This window comes from Tamandua tetradactyla, chromosome 8 (assembly GCF_023851605.1).
Source record: "Tamandua tetradactyla isolate mTamTet1 chromosome 8, mTamTet1.pri, whole genome shotgun sequence".
In the NCBI taxonomy this organism is placed as follows: Eukaryota; Metazoa; Chordata; class Mammalia; order Pilosa; family Myrmecophagidae; genus Tamandua; species Tamandua tetradactyla.
The window spans coordinates 116439599-116453548 of NC_135334.1; the positions used below are offsets into that span (position 1 = coordinate 116439599).

Genomic DNA, 13950 nt, shown 5'->3' on the forward strand with positions numbered 1-13950 from the left:
ACAGAACAGCTTTTAAAAAGGAGAATGTATTAAGTTGCAAGTTTACATGTTCTAAAGCCATGAAAATGTCCAAATTAAAGGAAGGCTATAGAAATGCCCAATCAAAGGCATCGAGGAAAGGATACCACGGTTCAAGAAGGCCGATGACATTCAGAGTTTCTCTCTCAACTAGAAAGGCACATGGCGAACATGGCAACTTCTGCTAGCTTTCTCTCCAGGCTTCCGGTTTCAACAAGCTCCCACAGGGGCATTTTCCTTCATCTCCAAAGGTCTCTGGCTGCATGGGCTCTAAAGGTTTTTCCAAAATGGTTCCCTTTTAAAGGACTCCGGTAAGCAACCGCACCTTGAATGGCTAGAGACACATCAGAATGGAAACCATCTAATCAAAAGTTATCACCCACAACTGGGTGGGTCACATCTTCATGGACATAAAAATACCAACAGTATTAAGTGAAGAACAAAGGAATGGCTTTTCTGGGGTATACAACAGATTCAAACTGGCACAACATGTAAGTGAATTTTGAGGCTAGGTGGGAGAAAAACACTCTAGGCAGAAGGAAGAACAACTGCAAATGTCCCAAGGGGCAAGTGTATCTGGAAAAGTTGAGGAGTGGAAATGTAATAGGAAAAATAGTAAAAGATAATGACCCAGGGGAAGCTACAGGTCGGATCATGTAAAGTCTTGCCAGACACAGTTAAACTTTGGATTTCATTGTCAGTGAAAAGGAAACTATGAGTTTTTTAAATGCACACACACACACACACACACACACATTAACTTGTTTGTTGAGAATTGACTTGAAAGGGGGAGATAAAGGTGGACATGGAAAGGTCATTTTAGAGGCCACTAAAATAATCCGTAAGATGATGAAGGTTTAGACAAGGGTTATAGCAAGAAGATCTGAGAAGTAGTAATATTTTAGATATATTTTGAAAATAAAACTAGAGTCATATCCTAATGGATTGCATGGGAAGTGTGAGAGAAAGAGAAGAGCCTAGGAGTATCTTTTGTATGATTATCAAAATAGACCACAGATACAAAAATTGGTTAAGTTGGGAGAGATGATCAGAGGATGGTACCATACCCTTAAAGATAATAAAACAAAAGAACAAAAAAGAGAGGTGCAAATCATTGTTTGAAGGATGCAGAAAAGTCAAGAAAATATTATAGTTTGAATACTAGAAAAAGTAATCTGGAAGAATAGGATAAGGTGGTTTGTACCCAAGATTTTGAAAGATGAGCATTCCATGTTGTATCATGGTCTGGGTATGAGCAGGGATGGGTAGTTAAGGTATTATTGGAGAAAAGGTCATAAAAGTTTAGAAAGCTGGCACCTAAGAACCCAGCATGTTGTATAGGCAAAAAGTGTAAATGTATTGAAATAGATTAACTACATTAAAATCACTAAAGAACATGTCAGACGTGTCATTCAGAGTTTTGTTAGCCATAAGCTAAATTCTACAAAAAAATTGTTGGGAATGGCAGGGAATTCTGTAGATATTATCTCCCAAATGAGTAGAAACAGATGGTATAAATTTCAAAAGAACTGGGGTTATTTGAGAATGGGAAAGAAATGACTGGGAAGCTTCAATAGAGAAGAGGAGGGGGAGATATTTGCCATACTTCATCTTATTTAAATTTTGGAGAGGGAAAGAATAGCACACCTACCACTTGGGAGGGCTGCAGAGAAGACGTTGATGGTGGTGGACTTCCAGAATTCTTTTAAAAAGTAGAGATGAAGAAAACAGAGAAAGGATCTAAGAATTCCAGTGGGCACAGTTAAGAAGTTTGCAACCATAATTGCAGGGAGAAATAGTTATGTATTGAACTAGAATATTACCCATAAACAGCAGTATGAGTGTGCAATTTTGTATGCTATTAGATAGAGTAGAATGATTGGCCTTTAAGTGACTGAGATACTGAGATATAAGTATGGAAATTTCATGGGAAAAGATATTTGTGGATGGTAAGTTGAATTATGAATATGCAAGTCAGAAGGTGACATACCTGAAGAGATGTCAACCCACTCTGTTACAGACATCAGGGTCACCAGCAAAAGCACAACTCACAAAGGCTTTGATCAAAATATCTCTCACTTACATGGAGAAGAGACAGAGCAAGTTCAGCTGCACTGGTGGGTGTCAGTTTCCCATAAAAAGAGGGTCTCAGTCTGTGGCTGACACAAGGGAGATGTTCCACGCACAGCATACTTTTATTGTGTTTGTACACCAAAATGGAAGAATTGTGCTCCCTCCCTACCAAGGACAGATATCCCACCAAGGTATGAATTGTATATCATAGAACATGCTCACCAGAATCTCTCTCTGTGAATATTGACATATACTCAGGACAATAGGGGAAGGAATGTATCACAATCTCTTATCTACTAGGGGATTGTGTTTCATCCCATAGGCTAGCATACTTGATCCTGAACACAAGGTATAGTTTTATATTTTGAGGGCCCAGGATAATGTGGAAGGTCATTCTAAGACTGCTCCTTTAATACAGTACCCAGTAAACACATGTTCTTAACCTTATTCCACATTTCTAAGGGTATGAACCCATAGTAAATAGGACTCAATGAAGATTTTATTTTTCATTGAGATGAGGCCAACTGGAATGATGGTGAGTCTTAATCCATATGCTGGAGTCCTTACAAAGAGAAAGCAAAAGGAGAAGTGGGAAATCAACAGAACTCAGAAAGTACAGGAGAGGACATCACCATTTGTTTTAGTTTGTAAGCTGCCAGAATGTGATATATCAGACATGGAATAGCTTTTAAAAAGGGAAATTTATTAAGTTGCAAATTTACAGTTCTAAGGCCATGAAAATGTCCAAATTAAAGCAAGCCTATAAAAATGTCCAAATTAAGGGATCCAGGGATATATATCTTGGTACAAGAAGGCTGATGATGTTCAGGATTTCTCTCTCAGCTGGAAGGGCAGATGGTGATGTCTGCTAGCTTGCTCTCCTCATTTCATAATGCTTCCCCAGGGGCGTTTTCCTTCTGCACCAAAGGTCTATGACTGTGTGGGCTCTGTTGGTTCTGGTGGCTCTGAAGCTTTTTCCAAAATGGTTCCCTCTTAAAGGACTCCAGTAAGCAAACCCACCTTGAATGGGTGGAGACATATCTCCACGGAAACTATCTAATCAAAAGTTACCATCCACAATTGGATGGGTCACATCTCCATGGAAACAATAAAAAAGGTCCAGCAATACTGAATGAGAATTAAAGGACATGGCTTTTCTGGGGTACATAATAGTTTCAAACTGGCACCTCATGTAAGAGGAAGAAGACATATAAGTCAGCGTATCCAAAGGGTTGCTAGCAGCCATAACCAGAGCATACTCACATTCTTAGGGAGAAAGAAAACCTTGCAGATAACTTGATTTGGGATTTATTCAAGCCTCAAAAACATTAGTCAGTAAATTTCCACTGTTTAAACCAACCTATTATGTGATATTTATGATAGCAGATCTAGCAAACTAAGACAGGATACTATTTTTTTGTGTGTTTTGTTCAAACAGCAATGTTTAGTTATACAATTCATAAAGTCTATCAACATTTACATGATATTTAGTGTGTCTGTTGGCTTGTTTTCCATTGGGGAATATAGCCATAATTGCAACAAAAGCTGGCTGGGGCTGGTAACATCTATGATATGGGTCATTTTTGCATTACCTAGGCTTGGGCCTCTTGCTCCATCAGAAGTTGATGGCAGATGAATGGCCCACATGTCACCAGCCTCTGCACAAGCTTTATCCAAATGAAAATGGATGAAGAAGAAAGGAAAGATTCCAGAAAGACACAGTTTGTAGGGCTGTAGCAGGGACATTTGTAGACATTCATGCATCTTATGGAGACTTTTTTCATTAGCCTACAACAGTCACCTATGGTCAGGTTAATTCATGACTTATATTAATTAGGGGAGATAATTAGGGTAGGTGGTAAGAGATTCTTCTTATTGAGGCACGCTTGTCCCACATTGAGGCTCATAACAACTATCAATGAAGCTGGCAAGTAGAAAAGATGTTTCCTTTAAGGAAGCCAAGAGTAGCTCAGCAGATACAATGTCAATTCCCTTGGAGATAAGTACAAGTAGCTGGTATGGTTTTACAAGGAGAGAAGTTCTTGATGAGTTCATGGTCTGGGACTGGCTGACAAAGACAATGCAGTAGAGTAGTGCGGGTAAGAACTCCATTCCACTGGAAGAAAAGCGGGGGCTGGGATAAGTATTGGAAGCAACTGTCCTAAAGAAGCACCAGGCAGCTCAGACCTGCTGAAGACTAAGAGGGTCTGCGATGGGCCAGACAAGCTCAGAACTAAAAATTACTTGGGAATAACAGGTGAGGGGAATTGAGAGAGAAGCAGCACATGAAATGACCTTTACTCAGCAGTGAGACAGGGAGTGGCTGGCACAGGAGGAAGGACAGTGCTAAGGAAGACTCCTCCCCTGAGGGGAGGCCTCCACTGTCATTGAGTGTCTAAGCCCTGTAGGCCTCATAGAGGATATTGTGTGCCACTTCCTTGAAGAAGTCCCAAAGATATGGGTCCTGATGATAGTCTTAAAGCAGGGCAGACTCACAGTGCTTAAGGTTTTTCACTTTGTTGATCCCCCATAGACGACCCCAAAGGAGACTGTTTCCCTAGGACCCTGGTATGCCTTGCCACTTCTGATTGTAGCAAAGGACATGCTTTCCTGCCTGATTTTTTTCATTCCCTGCCTTCTACTCTAAATCCTCATCAAATTCCTTCTGGGGTTATAATTCAATATCATTTGCTTCAAGTTCCTTGCATCTTTGCTTGAATTCCAGGGTGATGGTATCAGCCTTAGCAATAAGGGGTGATGTTCACAAATTCACTGAGGTGTTTCATAAACTCCATATTGACAAATAGTATGGTGTATGCTGTGGGGGAGATGAAGTAGAGACAGTAGTAAACATCAGTGTTGGGGAACGTCGAGGATGCGTGTCTTAATGAAAATGTTCACGTCCTTCTCGTGTTTTTGTTTATTTTCAGGCATGAGGCTGAGATTAGATAGGTTTCATTACATTTTTTTAAAAAGCATGTTGGGGGGATAAGTTAAGGTAAGTCATTCAAAATGAATGAGTTTTTTAAACCTCTATAATTCTTCAATGACAGCATTTGGGCCCTCTATTTATGCCAGATTTCACCCAGCCAAATGCTGGAAAGTGGAGCACACCATTGTGTCCATCAAGCCAATGAGTGTGATGGATCCCAGGGCTCCTTAACTTTGTTTGCCGGGTTCTCCTGTGTAATAGCCATAAGCATAGAGAACTCATCAACAATCTAAGGCTAGCCCAAACCAGAAACTATATGCAGGTGGCAAACACCTCCAACAGCTAGAAAAAATAAGAAGAGAGGATACACTTTCAGCGTGTTCTGATGGGCTCACTGAATGCAGGTGAAAATGTGCCCATTTTGGGGGTCCATACTATATATGGCCGGATACTCCACCTTGTACTTCTTGTGGACCTTGGCAATGTTCATGGCTGGATGAGCTACTATTATGAAGCTGGCAGCACCAGTTAGAATCACAAAACCATATTCCTTAGAGAGAATGGCCATCTTGGCTCTAGATCACCTTTGCTTTCATGGAGCAGACTGCAGAGGTTCAGTGCAGTGTGTCCTTCTTCTCTTGATGCTCAATGATGTACTACTCTGTGGGTTCCCAGCAATTTTCATGTTGATCTCCAAATCCCAGCGATGATGATCAGCTGCATTTTGACCCTGCTTTCATCTATTACATACTCAATAACTTTGATCTCCACTGTCTTGGATATTTTTTCCTCCTGGACCCAGCGATAGACATTGAGACTGATTTGGGAGTTGAAGAGTGACCAACAACCATGATGAAGTTGAAGCTGGTCTTCATGATCTTGCACATCTGCTTCATAATGGTATCAATGCTGATGTAGCCCCACTGGTTAGACTTGATGCTAATGGGCTTCATGGGCATGCTGGCTTAAACCTGGGCTCAGTAATGAGCTCTGAAATAGTCACATCCACCCTTTCTCTTTTGGACCTGGATCATATTCTGTGTTCACTCCTCTGGGGAGGTGCTCAAGATAGGGAGCTGGAAAGTTGAGTGGGGCACAAGTCAACCCACTCTGAGTGGTTCCTGTAACCAGGTCTCTCTTTCCACCTGCCAGGCTGCCCACTCCTGTATGCCATGCTGTCCAAGCAGCTCCCAGTTTGAAATAAATGGCATAGTGGACTCATAGAAGTTCATGGTTCTGAACAGTGTCAGGGAAGAAATGGAAATATGTTTGCAGCTTGGACCTTGTAAAAATAACTCAAATCAATGTAGTGATTAAGAAATATTATTTGGCTGTGACACAAAATTTTTAAACATTGTGAGAAAACGGTTTGGACTGTTTTCATGGAACAATTTGAGAAGCAGAATTGATAATTATGTGAATGTGTAGAGAAGGAGGGGTAAGAACTTCAGACAATCTGAGAATACATTATGAATTTAAAAATTAAGTTTGTAATATGGGGCTAAACTGATTAGCTAGCATCTATCAAAGATATCAATCTGGAAAGTCACCTTGAGTAGGTGACTACGGGTATTGAGAGCATATTTCTGTAGTCCACATGAAAGACTATCTCTGCAATGCCTGCTATACCTGTTGCATGAGGACTTGACCAGAATTTAGGCCAGGTTTGCATCATGTTCTTAGGAAAACGACTCAGATTCTGATTAGGAACTTTATCTTCTTGTCAAAAGAATTTTGTGAGCTATGTTCACTGCATTACAGCAGATAGTCAAGAACCGAAAGGGCTGCAAAGCAGAGATGTGCAGAGAAGAACAAATTGTGCAAAATTTTCTGCAACAACAATTGAAAAGCAGCTGATGTTTGATGTTCATGGAGGCAATTGTCCCTATCATAGAGTTTGTAAAGTCTATCCTAAAAGTGAACTTTGGAGAAATACAGAAATAGAACCTAAAGGTAAGAACTCCAGAACTCACAAATACTGTCTGAATTGAAATAGAGGTTATTCAGTTCCTTAATAAGGAAATTGAAAACTACTTTGTTCATTAGTCATATTTTATATCTAATAATATAATAATAGTAGGTATAGAAGTTTTATTCTTTATTATAGATCATAATTCCTCCTTAATATTGTTGAGTGCAAAGAGACTTCATTTCATTGTTTTTTCAGGCACTGGGAATCGAATCCAGGTCTCTGGCATGGCAAGCAAGAACTCTGCCTGCTGAACCACTGTGGCCCACCTGTAAAGAGTCTTTTGTTTGCTACAACTACATATATAAGTTTAGAAGACCCAAACTGAGCAATGAAGCCCAGATTATGAGGCTGAAACTCACCAAAAAGTCAGTAGTGCCTGTTGAAGAATGCTGTATTAAGAAGGTTATTTCTATTTAGGTATTTGACATATTTTAAACACATACTTTAGCAGTTAGGACTTTATGATGCATGTAGCAAACAACTCAGCTCAAACTTGCCTAATAAAAATGATTTATTATTCCTTATAATTGCAAAGGCTAGAAATAAGGCAGGTGTCAGAGTTCATTTGATTCGTTGGCTCAGAATTTCACTTTTCAATTTTTCAGTGCCTCTGTTCTACCATCCCTGTTATCATCATTCTAAGAAAAGCTCACTTAGGGTCACAATGTGACAGTCAATAACTTCCTGGCTACCTGTTCCTATTCTATGTCTATAGAGAGAGGATGTTTTGTTTTGCTAAAGTTGCTGGAATGCAATATATCAGAAATGGGTTGGCTTTTAACCATAGGGATCTATTAAGTTAGTTACATGTTATCATTCTAAAGCCATGAAAATGTCCAAATTAAGGCATTAGCAAGAGAATGCCTTCTCTGAGGAAAGGCTGCTGGTTTCCAGGGCTCTTCTGTTACATGGGAAGGTACACGATGATGTCTGCTGGTTCTTCTCTCCTGATTCTAGTTTGAATGACTCTGTTCAAATGTCTCTGGACATTTCTCTCTCAGCTTCTCTGAGCACCTTGAGTTTCACCAGTCTTTTATCTTCCCGTAAAGAACTCCAGCAAGGGGATTAGACACCATTTTAATGGGCTCGTTCATATTTCCATGGGAACAACTTAATCAAAATGTTCCACCCAATACTAGGTTTGTACCCACAGGGATAGATTAAGAGAACATGGCCTTTTATGGGGAACAGGACAGCTTCAAATCAGCACAGAGGGAGAGCTTAAAGAATGAGAAGTTTCTTTTCAAAACTCCCAGGAAAATGTCTTGCCTTTCATTGGCCTCCATTGGGCATCTGTTTATCTCTGAATCAATGTTTTAGAATGGCATTCCATTGATTAAGCCTCAGCCATACTCTCCACAGTAAGCCAGTGATGGAGTCACTTTTCTCAAAGCATAGGAACCTCTGAGAAATTAACATTTGAAGTAAACATAGAATTGATATTGGAATGAAAACATAATGTCTACTTAACAACCCAGCAGGCTTCATTTCTGGGAAGATGGTGGTATAGAATAGACTGAGTCATCCCTACTTCAAGGAACAGCTGTTTAGTTCAGAAAACTGAACAGGACAGTGATTCCAGGGTGCAAATGACCTGAGAAGGTCTTTAATACTGCATAGGGAGCTCCTGGATAAAAAAGCTGAGGAATTGAGATGCAGAGAACCAAGTTAGTGGGCTCCACTGGGACACCACCACAGACAAGAGGCTGTTGCCAGGAAAGTTTCTGCCACCACAGTTAGCTTGGAATATCAACCTTCTCAGCTCTGAGCCTAGAACTCCTTTGGGGAATCCAGAAGCAAGTAAATCAGATATCCCTGCTCAACAGACCATCCAACTAGTGAGCCTACCATGGCCCTTTCCAAATGAACAAGCAACATTGACTCAAGAAGAAACAGAAGACCTCAACAAATCAGTCACAAGTGAAAACATTCAATCAGTTATCAAAAACCTTGCTACAAAGAAAGGCCCAGGGCCAGACAGCTTCACAGGGGAATTTTTCCAAACATTCCCAAAAGAACTAACACGACTTCTGCTCAAATTTTTCAAAAAAAAAAAAAAATTGAAGAAAAAGGAATACTCGTTACTCATCTTATGAAACTAACATCATTCTAATATCCAAACAGGGTAAAGATGTTATAAGAAAGGAAAACTACTGGCCAATCTCCCTAATGTATACAAAGGCAAAAATTCTCAATAAAATACTAGCAAATCAAATCCAATAGCACAGTAAAAGAATTAAATACCATGACCAAGTAGGGTTTATACCAGGAATACAATGGTGATTAAACATTAAAAAAATCAATCAATCTAATGTCTAGCACATTAAGAAATTGAAAGGGGAAAATCACATGGTCATCTCAATTGATGCTGAAAAAGCATTCAACAAAATTCAACATCCTTTTACAATAAAAAGCACTTTAAAATGTAGGAATCAAAGGAAAATTCTTCAATACATAAAGGGACTATATAAAAAAATACCCATAGCCAGCATCATACTCATTGGTGAGAGACTGAAAATCTTTCTCCTAAGATCAAGAATGAGACAAGTATGATTACTGTCACCACTATTATTCGACATTGTACTAGATGTTCTAGTTAAAGCAATCAGGCATGAAAAAGAAATAAAAGGCATAAAAATTGAAAAGGAAAAAGCAAAACTTTCATGACTTGCAGATGACATGATACTATAATTGGAAAATCCCAAGAAATCTGTGAGAAAGCTTCTTGAGCTAATAAATAAATTCAGCAACATGGTGAAATATAAGATTAATGCTCAAAATCAGTGATGTTTCTACATACAAGTTATGACCTAATTCACAATTAAGGGGGAAAATCCCAGTAAAAAATAGCAACTAAAAGAATCAAGTATCTAGGAATAAACATAACCAGGTATGTAAAGGATTTGTGCCCAGAAAACTACCTAACATTGCTAAAAGAAATCAAAGAAGATCTAAATAGCTAAAAGACATTCTCTGTTCATGCATAGAAAGCTTAAATGGAGTTAAGATGTCAATTCTACCCAAACTGATCTACAGACCAATCTGTAGATCAATGCAACACCTATCAAATTGGTGATCAATGCAACACCAATCAAAATTCCAACATCTTACTTTGAAGAATTGGAAAAGCTTGTTATCAAATATTTTTGGAAGGAAAGGGACCTCAAATAACTAAAAATATCTTAAGAAGAATGATGAAGTGGGAGGATTAACACTTCCTAATTTCAAAGCTTACTGTAAAGCTACAGTGGTCAAAACAGCATGGTACTGGCACAAAGATAGAAGTATTGACCAATGGAATTGAATCAAGAGTACAGGAATAAACCACCAAATCTACGGTCAACTGATCTTTGACAAGCTCCCAAAATACACTGAACTGGGACAAAATAATCTTTTCAATAAATAATCATGGGAGAACTGGATATCAATAGCCAAAAGAATGAAAGAGGACCATTACCTTACACGTTATACAAAAATTAACTCAAAGTAGATCAAAGACATAAATATAAGAGCCATTAAATTCACAGAAGGAAATATCTTCAAGACCTAGCAATAAGAGGTAGCTTCCTAAACTTTACACTCAAAACACAAACAATGGAAGAAAACAAAGATAAATGGGAATTCCACAAAATCAAATGCTTCCATGCCTCAAAAGACTTTGTCAAAAAAGGTGAAGAGGTGGCCAACTCAGTGGGAGAAAATATTGGAAATCACATATCAGATAAAAGTTTGACATCCTGTATACATAAAAAAAAAAATCATACAACTCAACAACAAAAGAACAACAATCCAGTTATAAATGGGCTAAAGATATACAGAGACATTTTTCCAAAGAGCAAATGCAGATGGCTCAAAAGCATATGAGGAGATGCTCATTTTCATTAGCAATAAGGGAAATATAGATCACTTCACACTTGCAAAAATGGTTGCTGTAGAACAATAGAAACTACAAATGTTGGAGAGTGTTTTAGTTTGTTAATGTACTAGAAGCAATATACCAGGAATGGAATGGCTTTTTATTAATGGCTTATTTTAATAAGAGAATTTATTGAGTTGCAATTTTAAAGTTCTAAGGCTATAAAAACGTCCAAACCAAGGCATCCAGGGAATGATACCTTGACTCAAGAAAGGGCCAATGACATTTGGAGTTTCTCTGTCAACTGGGAAGGCACATGGCAATATCTGCTAGATTTCTCTCCCAGCTTTTTGTTTCAAAAGGCTTCCCCAGGAATATTTTCCTTCTACATCTCCAAAGGTCTCTTGTCTGTGTCAGCTCTGACACTTTTTTCCAAAATGGTTCTTTCTTAAAGGACTACCATAGGTAGGCACAACCTACAGGTGGAAATATCCATGGAAACCAGCCAATCAAAAGGTCCCCCTCCACAGTTGGGTAGATCACATCTCCACGGAAATAACTTAATCAAAAAATCCAACCAACAATATTGAATGAGGATTAAAGAACATGGCTTTTCTGGGGAAACACAACAGTTTCAAAGAGACACAGAGAGGATGTGGAGAAATTGAAACATTTCCCACTGCTCGTGGGAATGTATAATGGTAAAGCCACTATGGAAGATAGTTTGTCAGTTCCTTAGAAAACTAAATATTGAGTTGCCCTATGGCCTAGCAATAACTATTCACTAAATACACAGAAGAGCTGAAAGTAGTGACACAAACATATGCACACCAATGCTCAAAGCTGCATTATTCACAATTGCCAAAAGATGGAAACAATCCAAGTACCCATCAACAGATAAGTAGATAAATGAAATGTGGCCAATACATGCAATGGAATATTATGTAGCAATAAGACAAAATGAGTTCCTGAAGCACATCAGAATATGGATGAACCTGGAGGACATAAAACTGAATGAAATAAGCCAGACACAAAAGGATAGATACTGTATGATTTTGTTTTTATGATTTGGGTAAAGGTAAACTCAGAGGCTTATAATATAGAGTATAGGGGACCTAGCAATACACAGAAGATAGAGAGGGTGACTGGTTAGCTAATAAGGTTGAACCTAGAAGTAAGGGGATGGGTAGAAGTAAAGGCAGTTCATTAGTGGGTCTATAAGTAATATTGCCATATTGAAGGTGAACATGATTGAAAACAGTTGTATAGAGCCATGTATCCCACTGATCAGCACTACAGATATAAATAAGCTTTTGCATGGCCTACTTCAAAGGTATGAATCTTCTACAAAGAATAAATAAAATCAGGGCATAGGGATAAACTCTTACTGTATGCTATAGGCTATGTTTAACAGGAAGACATCAACAGTACCATAGCCATACCGGGATAAATAAGTGAGAGTGGGGGAGGGGTGGCAGGAATTAAGTGTAGGTTTGGAATTTCTATTTGATGAGGTGTGTTTATCAGCTTCTCTTGAGAGCAATGAACATTGTCTAAAATTAAGTATTGGTGGCTATAGAACTAAGAGAGGATAATGTGAGACATGGACTGTTGACTTTGGACGTTATACATGATGCCTAATGGATGGAGGTAGCTGAAGGATACACTGACTGAGAAATAGAATACTGAACTACTGTATATTCCTATGATCAAATATTGTGCAGCTACAGAAGGGAAGGAAATTATGAGGCATGTAACGAGTTGAATGAACCTGGGGGACATTATGTGATACAAAATAAGCCAGAAACAAAAAAGCAAATATTGTATGGTCTCTTTTAGAAAATACTTATACGAAAATCGGGGCCTGTACTGTAAGCTCTTAGAGCAGTCACATTTAATTGGGAGCTGTAATTTTTACTTCTAAATTTTGAGAGACTCTGCTATATATGTATAACCCGGTATTTCCCTGGAATTTTGGGTACCTTTGTGACACCTAAGACTCAGAGTAGGAATTCTGCAGGGCTGAAAGTCAGCATTGCCACATACAATAACTGTTAAAGAGATTAGGCTTCAGTTAGAGATAAGAATGAGGTTGGTCAGAATATAGGGGTAAGGAGGACATTGTCTGTATTTTAGAACTTCACCTGCTCTATAAGATCAAAGGAAGAGAGGTTATTCTATCCAAAACCTAAATTTTCAGTAGTACATAATCTAATTCAACCTCTTTGGACAGATCATTTAAACAACCCAAACACATGGAATGCAGAATGGAAATGACTTTGTCATTCTGTATAGCTTAATGGCTTAATGTAATACCCAGATACATTCCAGAATATGTTGACCAGATAATTTAAAAGACTTGGCAAATGGAGAAAGGAGGCAGTGGGTGAAGTGCATGTCAAGTGGGTGAGTGGCACTCCTGTGGAGATCCACAGAGATCAACAGGATTCTTGGCTACTATCCCCACCATCATGCACTGGGTTAAGAACAAGTAACACCAACCAAGAAAGATCCAAGTCGCAGCAGTACTAGCCCAAGCATCATCAATGAAGATGTGATTATTAATGGTCATTCTCATGAAGATGGCAATCCATTTGCAAAGTACATATGGATGGAAAATGAAGATGAATTCCAAAGACAAACAGAAGAGGAGTTATGCGAAGAAGAATTTATTGAAGGCTGTTTCCAAGAAACGTTGGAAGAGGAAGAACATCGTGAGTGGTTTTATTCCAGCTCAAAATCGCCCACAGATGATGGGCCAAATTGAGGACCAATTTAGTGACCTCATTTTCATTCATGGTTCTTCTTGGAAGATCTTCTGGTCAAGAGCAATCTGAATCTAAATGCAAAGGAGTTTGTTCCTGGGGTGAGGTAATAAAATATTTGAGTAGATGGGGCACTCTTGTGTGGATATAACACAATTTCCAACCTATGAAGCCAGTATAAGAAGGCTTAATTGTAAAAGCTCGCTCCTGTCACTGTGTTACACTTATGCACTGCCAAAGTTTCGTTAGTCTTGTATGCTTAATAAAAGTGCTGAGGCTGTTATTAAGGAAAAAGCTGTCAAACATTTACTGAAAATAGAATTGGTGCCATGGC

The 13950-nt window shown here is 38.7% G+C and overlaps 3 pseudogenes; 1 reads left to right on the top strand and 2 right to left on the bottom strand.

The window, feature by feature from the left end:
* Positions 1–4388: 4388 nt before the first annotated feature.
* Positions 4389–6698, bottom strand: LOC143645280 (neuronal-specific septin-3 pseudogene; annotated as a pseudogene).
* LOC143643752 (glutathione S-transferase 3, mitochondrial pseudogene) lies at positions 5135–5591 on the bottom strand (annotated as a pseudogene).
* A 181-nt stretch (positions 6699–6879) lies between the features above and the next one.
* On the top strand, positions 6880–13726 carry LOC143645281 (polyadenylate-binding protein-interacting protein 2 pseudogene; annotated as a pseudogene).
* The last annotated feature ends 224 nt before the right edge of the window (positions 13727–13950 follow it).